Here is a 9,415-nt window from a genome sequence, read left to right as displayed (position 1 = left end):
TTCCCCCTGCTTGTGCTGTATCCAGATGTGTTTTTTCATATTTACGCGTTTAAACAATCACATTTCAGCCATTACTTGTTGCCAGGGTCAGACATCTACTAGGAAGCCTTCACGATTAGTTCTGAAGGCCCTGTAGCATAAAATAGGGTTGATAAGCATGTTGCGTTAACGAATCAGATCTCAAGTTGACAAAACCAGGACCGTCTAGCTGGCGTAGGGAAACGTCAGCACTTTGACCAACTATAATTGGCTAAGGAGCTGTAATGCATCAAAGTGATTGTTCCAACTGCAGTTAAACTTGAAGAAGAATAAATGCTGGCTAGTGGTAGGTTTTACTTGCCAGAACTAGCAAACTGTATCTGTAGTGATCTGCGCAAGCAAATATATTGTTGTGTTGATTTAATAACTGTTTTGCGTTTCCAAGGTTACTGTAGGTGTACTGCAGGAAGTGTCTTTGGGCAAGACACTGAATCCCTAATGCCCCCAATAAGCAGGTCGGCGCCTTGCATGGCTGCATGGCCGCTATTGGTGTGTGAGTCTGTGTGTGAATGGATACGTGTGAAGCACATTGTAAAGCACTTTGGGAAGTCTTCATTGACTTGAAAAGCGCTATATAAATGCAGACCATTTAACATTTTGTTGACCCACAGTGGGTTAAGAAGGAAATTAAATTGATTTGGCATTATATTTACAGATGTAGCTGCAGTCAAGGTTTTATAGCCATAAAATAGTTATTGAGGGTTGGATTGATTCAGATGCAGCATTACTAAAGGCCTGGGTGTGAAATGCACAGCTAGCCGCTGTCACAATCGCATAATATGATCATTCCTCTAGACGTGTAAAAATTGGACTGAACTCTGTGGAGCTCCAGCTAAACATCCCCCGCAATTTATCTTCAAATGTTTCACGTTCACGTGTTCTTGTGCCTTCCCTTTGATTATACATTGTTTAAAAAAATGAACTTATTAAGAGATCATCCTAGTGCATGGTAATTGTTATGAATGGAAGAGAAGACACCCCTACACATTCACATCATTTAAAAACCAATGGGTCCAAAACCGGGCAGCACGGCGGTGCAGTGGTTAGCACGTGTGCGGCACAGTTCTAAAGTCTTGGGAAGCTCCTGTGTGGGTTCAAATCCAGCTACCAGACTTCCTGTGCGGAGTTTGTATGTTCTCCCCGTGCTTGCGTGGGTTTCCTCCGGGCACTCTGGTTTCCCCCCACATTCCAAAGACATGCATTTCAGGTGGATTAGCCGGTCCAAATTGTCGCTAGGTGTGAATGAGCGAGCGAGTTGTCTGTCCCTGTGTGCCCTGCAATTGGCTGGCAACCAGTTCAGGGTGTCCCCTGCCCACTGCCTGATGATTGCTGGGATGGGCTCCAGCACCCCCGTGACACTACTGAGGATAAGCGGTGCAGCTAATGAGATGAGATGAGATGAGATGGGTCCAAAACCACATAATGTCAACAATGGATCAATCCCCCACATGGATGACCTTGAATATAAGGTCTGGGTAATTCTTCACAAATCGACAGTTTTTTAAAAGGACAGTGTGTACTATTTGACAACTAGATGTGGCTGTATGGGGCCGGTCACACAGACATTTGCGGCTGAATCACGGCCAGAAATTTCTGCCTTTGAGGCGGACGCTATTGGACGCATTGAGTTCGCCATTAAAAAGAAATACAGCGGTGCTTAACACGAGGTCGGAAATACGCGCGCGGGTGGCAGCGCGAAAAAGTTTTGTGCTGCTCAATTTTTCAGAGCGCGGGGACACAGTCTTTCACGAGCGTATTGAGGCTGAACCACGGCCAGAAATTTCTGGCCGTGAAGCAGATGCCGTTGGGCGCTGTTGGACGTTTTGAGACCGCCATATAGACGAGATAGAGCAGTGCTTTACTCGCGGTCGGAAATTTTCACGTGGTTGGCCGCGTTCAAAACTTTTGAGCTGCTCAAAAGTTTGAGCACGTGTTAAACCGCGTGCCGCACACGTGGTCAACACGAGGTAATGACGCATAAATGACGCGGAACGACGTGCTCTGGCCGCGGCCAGGGCGTGGTTACACATGGGTAGGACGGGACATTTCAGCGGGTAATCGTGGGTGGAGCATGGTAATAGCGTGTTCTGCGCCTGTATCGCGGTGTTATTACGTGAAATTAGCGTGTTATGCGTGTGACAGTCAAACGCCTTTCTCCGCGTATATACAGCGCGATTTGCCGAGCACACTCAGTTGTGCTCGAGACGTCAAGGGGGTGAACATGGATCCCCGTCAGCGTAGTGACCTCGTCTTAATCCATTTTTATTTCTTGACATTTCTTTTCAAGATAATAAAATAAAAATGATGCCATCGCTTGAATTCTTGATCTTCACTGGACTGTGTCTTGAGCGGTTATGATTTCTACACCCGGTGTTACCCGAGAAATGCATCCCTGTCGAGATTCGCATCCCCACTTTTACCTCGTTTTATCTAACTTTTAGGGAATGTAATGGCGAACATATAACCAAAACCACTTTGTCTTGCATTTGTTGGGAATGTAATACAACTTAAACCATTCCGTCTTCGTTTTTGTTGTGAACGTAATCGAACTGTAAATCCCCCCCCCCTCGCGTAAACGCGCATTCTGCTGCGCTTCCAACAAAAGCGATCGTATTCTATATAAAATGCTTATTAAAACAATAAAGTGAGCTAATTTTAACAATTGGGAGATCCTAGTCTATATAACGCGTTTATTTAAACAATAAAGTGCGATCGTATTCTACAAAATGCGCTTGTTAATGCGGATGAAAAAGTCAAAAGCGATCGCAGCAGAATGCGCGTTCACGCGAGGGGTGGGGGGGGTGGTTGGGGATGTTGAGTAGGAGTCGGATTTGGGCTTAACACCGGCTCGGGAGCTTTTATACCCGTGGTCTACACGAGAAAATGACGCAGAAATGACGCGATGAGGAAGCGGAACAGTCGCCGGCGTGTTTTGCGGGCATACCACCGATGAACAGCGGGTTGGCCAATTTTGCGCATTTTCCATCGCGGGCAACCACGGGCAAAAAAAAAACGCAAAATTTTAGCCGTGATTCAGCCGCAAATGTCTGTGTGACCGGCCCCTATGGTGTAGTGCTATTGAAAACTCAGCGGGCTAACAAGCCAATGAAAGCGGCTGGCGCAAACTGCAATTTGTGAAAGAAAATGAAACTGCTTCTTATTAATTTGGTGAAGATTTTTATAAAATTTGTGTCGTAGAATGATTGTTGGATTGGACATTGAATGAATTTGAGAGGGTGGCACAGGTTGAACGTGTTAGAGGCCTCAGCTTTGACCTTAAAGGTATTCCCAAATAGAGCTTTTTTTTCAATTAGGCAGAGAATGTGTAATCTTTCCCCCCACAGTTATGCAATGGGTTACGGTTGGTTTAATTTTGTCCGGATAGTGTTGGACCTGCTGAGGGCTTTCCTGTTTTGTTTGCTCCCAGTTGGGACGTGAAATGTGATTGGCTAAACCAATATTTTCTCAGAGACAGATGTTAAGATACACTGCCTACAGGATTTCTTTGGCCTCCAGGTAGATTTCTGAGCCTATCGACAACTAAAGGCCCTCATGTGATTGGTTAAATGCTTAATAGTGAAAGCAGACCTTTGGAAGCAGCGCAATAAGGGAGAAGCAATGAAAGGAAGCAGAAGTATGAATGGACAAAATATAATAACCATCACATGATTCAGGTATAATTTTTGTTTTTACTTTTCGGCTTACCACCACCATCTGCTCTCTGTGCCTTCACCCAGCCTTCAAGAATGGGGTCCAGTTCGGGCTATCTGCATTTGTTTCCCCTTAAAGTTTTTTTAATTATTTTACTTTGCTCCAGTACTTGTCGCTGCTGTTTCCAGCATCTCACCATCAAGTCCTCAATGGGAAGTTTACTTGCAGAAGCCTCTTTCCTTCTTTATTGGCCAGTTTGATTGCTTTCAACTTGAAAGCTGCTCATATGCTTTTCTTTTCGCAAATTTCACGTTTTATCTCATTTCTTCTTTTACAAATAGCGTTACCATATGCTAAAATTCTTCTTCTATGAAGTTTATTGGCGGTTAAGAAAATATTTCCTACTCTTCCCTTTTCTGCTTAGATACCTATAGCGACCATCAGAAAAAAATGCATCCATTAGCCACATCCCTGCAGAACCGCAGTGTTCAAATTAGGGGTGGCTGATCCTGGGGTTTTTGGTGTCAAACCGATCCGAGTAAATGCAGGGTCTTTTCGATCGATACCAACACGATACTGATACTTAATTTATAATTATGATGAAAACAGCCTAAAATTGTCTCATTTTTATTAAATAAATACAATGTCAGGTTTAGCAGTACAAAAAAACAAATATTAACATTTCTATTGCAACTGTTTCAGAATAAAAGTCGCGAGTCAAACGAAAAAAGCTGCAAGGTAACAAAATACAAATATAACGTGACTAATATAATACCTTCCATTGCACACTATTCTGAAAACAAAGTCAAAGTGCAAATAATGATGTATTAGTATAAAAATTTAAATCCAAAGAAAAAAATCAGCAATGTAACAAAAATACAAATACTGTATAACAATGTTAACAAAGTGCTGTATTTCTGGACTTTAAGAACACCCTAACACGCCAAATTTGCCAGCGATTCAAAAATGTGCCTTACAATCAGGGACGCCTTTTTCAGAGTCGGAAATACAGTTAATACATTCCGCAATGCATAATCACAACGAAATGCTTCTTCATTCGGTAACCATATACTATTCTGGTACATCCCACATCGTGTGCAGAATCATTTGCATTTTGCTTTAAATGTGATGTAACCAGTATGCATGTGTTTTGGTTAAAAAGGCTGTGTGGGAGGCAGGTGCACTGAAGCGGCTCCTAATCACTGTGATGGATCCAGGAAGCCCTCAGCAGAAAAACAACAGCGGACAAAAGTAGCAGGAGAGAAAGCAATAACGTGTGTGTTCAGAGAGAGCGTTGTGTGTGCGGCATCATGAAAGTAGACTGGGCAGCTGGGGTTTGAAGTGCCCCTCTGTAACTGAACCTATACCAGCAGTTGTGTTCCTCTGGTATTAATAGTGGCGTGGGCATGTGGCGGGGCAGCAATGACACAATGGCAGAATTTCACTGTTCTTTCGGAGAGGCTGGAGAATGTGACACCACGCCGGAAAGGACACCCCCGTCCCCCATCCCAGAAGCCTCAGTGACTCTCGAAGGTTACGTCAAGGTGGGCCTGAGCGAATGCTGAGTTCAAATCAAGTCACATTTCTTTGTATAGTCATCGGGTGTCAAACTCATTTTAACTCGGGGGCCACACGATAGAACACACATTCTCCCGGGGGCCGGACTAGTAGATTAGAGAGAAAGAAAAAGAGATAGATAGAAATAAAAGAAAGAGAGGGAGAGAGAAAACGAGAGGGTGGGAAAAAGAAAGAGAGAAATGGAGAGAGTAAGAGAGAGAGAGAGAGAGAGAGGGAGATTATGTCAGAAACTAACGAGATAAAAAGAGACATAGTGAAAGAATTGGAAAGAAAGAGAAAGAAAGAAAACCAAAGAGAAATAGGAAGAGATACAGAGAGAAGGGGAGAAAAGAGAAAGAGAGAAAGAGAGAAGAGGAGAAAGAGAGAAGAGGAAAGCAAGAAAGAGAAAGAGAGAAAAGAGAGAGAAAAGGATTAAAGGAAGAGAAAGCAAAAGAAGGTAAATGACTGAGAGAGAGAAAGAGACAAAGAGGAACAAAGAAAGAGGAAAAGAGAGACAGACAGAGAGAGTGAAAGAAAGTGAGACAGTGAGTGAGAGAAAAGGAGAGGAAGAGAGAGAGAGAGAGAGAGAGAGAGAGAGAGAGAGAGAGAGAGAGAGAGAGAGAGAGAGAGAGAGAGAGAAGGAGAGACAAATATAAGTAAAGCGTTTGTGAGAGGCACCTGGCTTTGACAAAATCAAGTGGACATATTTCAACCTGCAGCTTGTTTTTCTCTTGCGCTTCCTCAGCGTTGTATCGCGGGCCGGATTCAGTTCCTTAGCGGGCCTGATCTGGCCTGCAGGCCGCCTGTTTGACACCCCTGGTTTAGTCCTTAATCACAAATCAAGATCGCCTGATCGGAAATTCGCATGCAGGCGAGGAAAAACTCAAAAAACCCAACATGAGAAACATAAGAAATCTTGGGGAGGGCCCATTCACAAAAGCGGTAATCCCCCTTCCCAAATGACCAGGCTGCAATGGACATTGCTTGGGCAACCATACACAAAACAGAGTCAACAAATAAGTAATAACTATAAATGTTGAAAGAACAAAACAGTGACGACACATCTTCCCACCTCAAACAGCTGGTCAATGCAGATGATGAGATGTCTCGGGTTTAGGTGCTGGTCTGCTGACTCATCCAGATTTGTCCTTCTCCACTCCGCCACCAGCCAGGTAGCAGGAGAGGACAGAAAAAAAAATACGAGGTTGGCATCAATAATAGGCTATATAATAGAAGTGTGTTTTCTAGTCTAGATTAAAACACTATTGCTGAGTTAACAGGTTTTATCTCAAAGCAAGGAGCATGCGGAAGAAACCGGGGCTTAAATAGTGAATGCTCTCGAGCCTGCCGAGTTCTTCTTGGCTCTTGGAGTCATGAGTAAACCAGTGTTTTCTGCGCCGTGGCTCAGAGCGGGAACAAATATGTAGGGAGCTCTATGTACATTTTTTATATTAGTAACAGAATCTTGAAGTCACATCTCAGCCAGATAAGCCAGTCAAGTAAGGTAAAATTGTTGGGATTATATGTTCAAACTTGGGCAGCTTGGCAGCTGAGTGGTTAGTGTGTCTGTGGCACAGTTCCGAGGCCATGAGATCAAATCCAGCTACCAGCCTTCCTGTGCGGAGTTTGCATGTTCTCTCCGTGCTTGCGTGGGTTTCCTCCAGGCACTCCGGTTTCCTGCCACATTCCAAAAACATGCATGTCAGGTGAATTGACCGGTCCAAATTGTCCCTAGGTGTGAATGAGCGAGTGAGTTGTCTGTCTGTGTGCCCTGCAATTGGCTGGCAACCAGTTGAGGGTGTCCCCTGGCCACTGCCCGAAGATAGCTGGGATGGGCTGCAGCACCCCCGCGACCCTACTGAAGATAAGCGGCGCCGCATTTTGAATCAGCCGCAAATTTTTGAAGCTAGGTTTGACAGTATCCGGTGAATCTTCGCAAAATTACGAAGGTGGAAAAAGCTATTCTAGTAATATTTTCACATGTGACTGAAATGACATAAAGGATCAAAAACACCTTGATTTTTCAACGAGTCTCTGGGTCATACTACATTTGTCAAGGGTGACAAGACTGATGTAATGACTTTCGACAGAAGTAGACGGATTCATTTTTCGGAATCAAGACAACAATACTTATGGTCACATGAAAAGAATCCCGAGCTCTAATGTACAGTACGTCATTTTCTTCAAGTTGCATGGAAAAGGTCACATGAAAGTCCTTCGAGGAAAGCCTGGCAACTGGCAGCCACGTTGGTGGTAACACCTTCACATGGTTATTTCAGGCTCTTCTTGTCTCTAAATTACTTGTAAACTGCTCTTATGATGAACATGATACTAGAAAACATAGTAGTGGTAATAATTTAAAGGTACCCCACCTTTAACACATTTAAAGGTACCCCACCTTTAAATTATTGTTTGAGGTGTCCTTAAAAAGTCAAATAAGTATTTTCTCAATTAAGTATGAGTTAATGATGCCCAACTGAGTTCAAAGAGCCTTTATACATATATTTTTCCCACCACGTCTATCTGATTTTTTTGTTACTTTTACGACGATGTTCAGGCCGCAATGTGCATTAAGCTGAAGGGAAGGAGGCAGGGGGAGAAAGGGGGGAGGGGCAGAGAGCGATATCACCTGCGTGGTCTTCTTTTTTTCTCATGATAAAAATGGTGAAAGTAAGAAAATAACTGTTTCAAACACAGTCCAAAGGCTAACCCAGAACCCCTCAAAAAGATTAAAAAGGAAAAATTGATGCGAGCGCTTCTAAGAATTTAACATACAGTGGTGCCTCTACTTACGGATGTCCGTGCAGACGCTGCCCGACTTACCTATGAGTTAGGTTCAGTTTGATCATTCATGAGTTGAATTTGTTTGTAAGTTGCTTCAGTGGTATATTTTGTATGTTTAAGGTTCATATATGTTTAAGGCATGTATAAGTAACCTGTATTGTTTTGTACCAAAAAATAAACATTTCATAAAATAATATGCTCTATAAAGATAGATAAAGTTGAGTTTATTTTAATTTTGGAAGATGCGTTTCAAGAGGTCCTCCTCCGTGGTAAAAAGTGGCCGAAAAATAGCGTTCCGACCATTCTCCCAACCGCATCAAGCTTTCTTATTCCACTTTCATTTCAAAAGAAACGTCTCACCTCTTGTTTACAATTTACACCAACCATATTGAATGGATGCACAAAATATTATACAATAAAAATGTCAAAGTTCTTAGTGCGCTGGACATAGTGTAGGCGTAGAAAGTGGGGTGCGTGTGAATGATGTCAGTAGGGCGACGAAGGTCGGAAGAGTTGTTGGGAGTGTAGGCGAGCGCAAGAGTTTAGTTTTGGAGAGAGTTTGGTGTATGACACTTTAAAAGCGAAGGAAGAACCGTCAGACAGGGGAAGACAATATTATTCTTTATCTGCTAAAAAGTAGTGGAGAAACATACCATGTTGTAAATATTGCAATTGTTTTACAACATTATATAAATACAGAGAAATATAATTGCGTTCCTTTGTCACTGATTCATGAGATACAATGACAATATTAGTTAAAATGTAGTCCGTGCAAGCAACTTCGTAGCCTGTTATCACTATCTTCCAAAGTCTGCGCCACGCACGGCCACATCACCTTTCCACCGCCATGGCCCCGAAATGTGGATGTGCCCTTAAGCGTGACTGTCCCTTGGAAGTGGATTCAAGGACACATTCGGAGCCTCCTTTCATGGGTGGGAAAATTGTAAAGCGCCGAAGTGGCAATTCCTGGGCCGAAGATGTATTTGGGTTTTGTGATGAAACTGATCCAGAAGGCGCAATGTCGAAACTCCCACACGCACAACACGTCTAAATATACAGTTGACTTGGCGCACGGTGTCTCTTTTAAGTGTTGTGGTTTTGTTTACAGGAACCGGTCCAGTGTTTTATGAGCTTCTGACATGAGTGAATTTCTCATTAGCACCCTGTGCGCTCTGTTCATTCCACTTGCTTGCTTTAATGTACACTTGATTAATTGTTAATGGCATTGAAGGCAACAGATTTTTTTCTTGACTTCTTTTTTGCCTCATGCCATCTTTATAGATGTTGTTACCCATACAATGATCAAATGTGGTTTCCCTCACTCTCATCTGAACATGCATTTTTTTAATTCTGTACTTGAAGGTCAATAAATCTGCAAAACATG

This window comes from Urocampus carinirostris, chromosome 1 (assembly GCF_059441175.1).
Source record: "Urocampus carinirostris isolate Australia breed hairy pipefish chromosome 1, RoL_Ucar_1.0, whole genome shotgun sequence".
NCBI lineage: Eukaryota > Metazoa > Chordata > Actinopteri > Syngnathiformes > Syngnathidae > Urocampus > Urocampus carinirostris.
The sequence above is the reverse complement of the archived record's forward strand: the minus strand, read 5'-3'. Positions refer to the sequence as shown.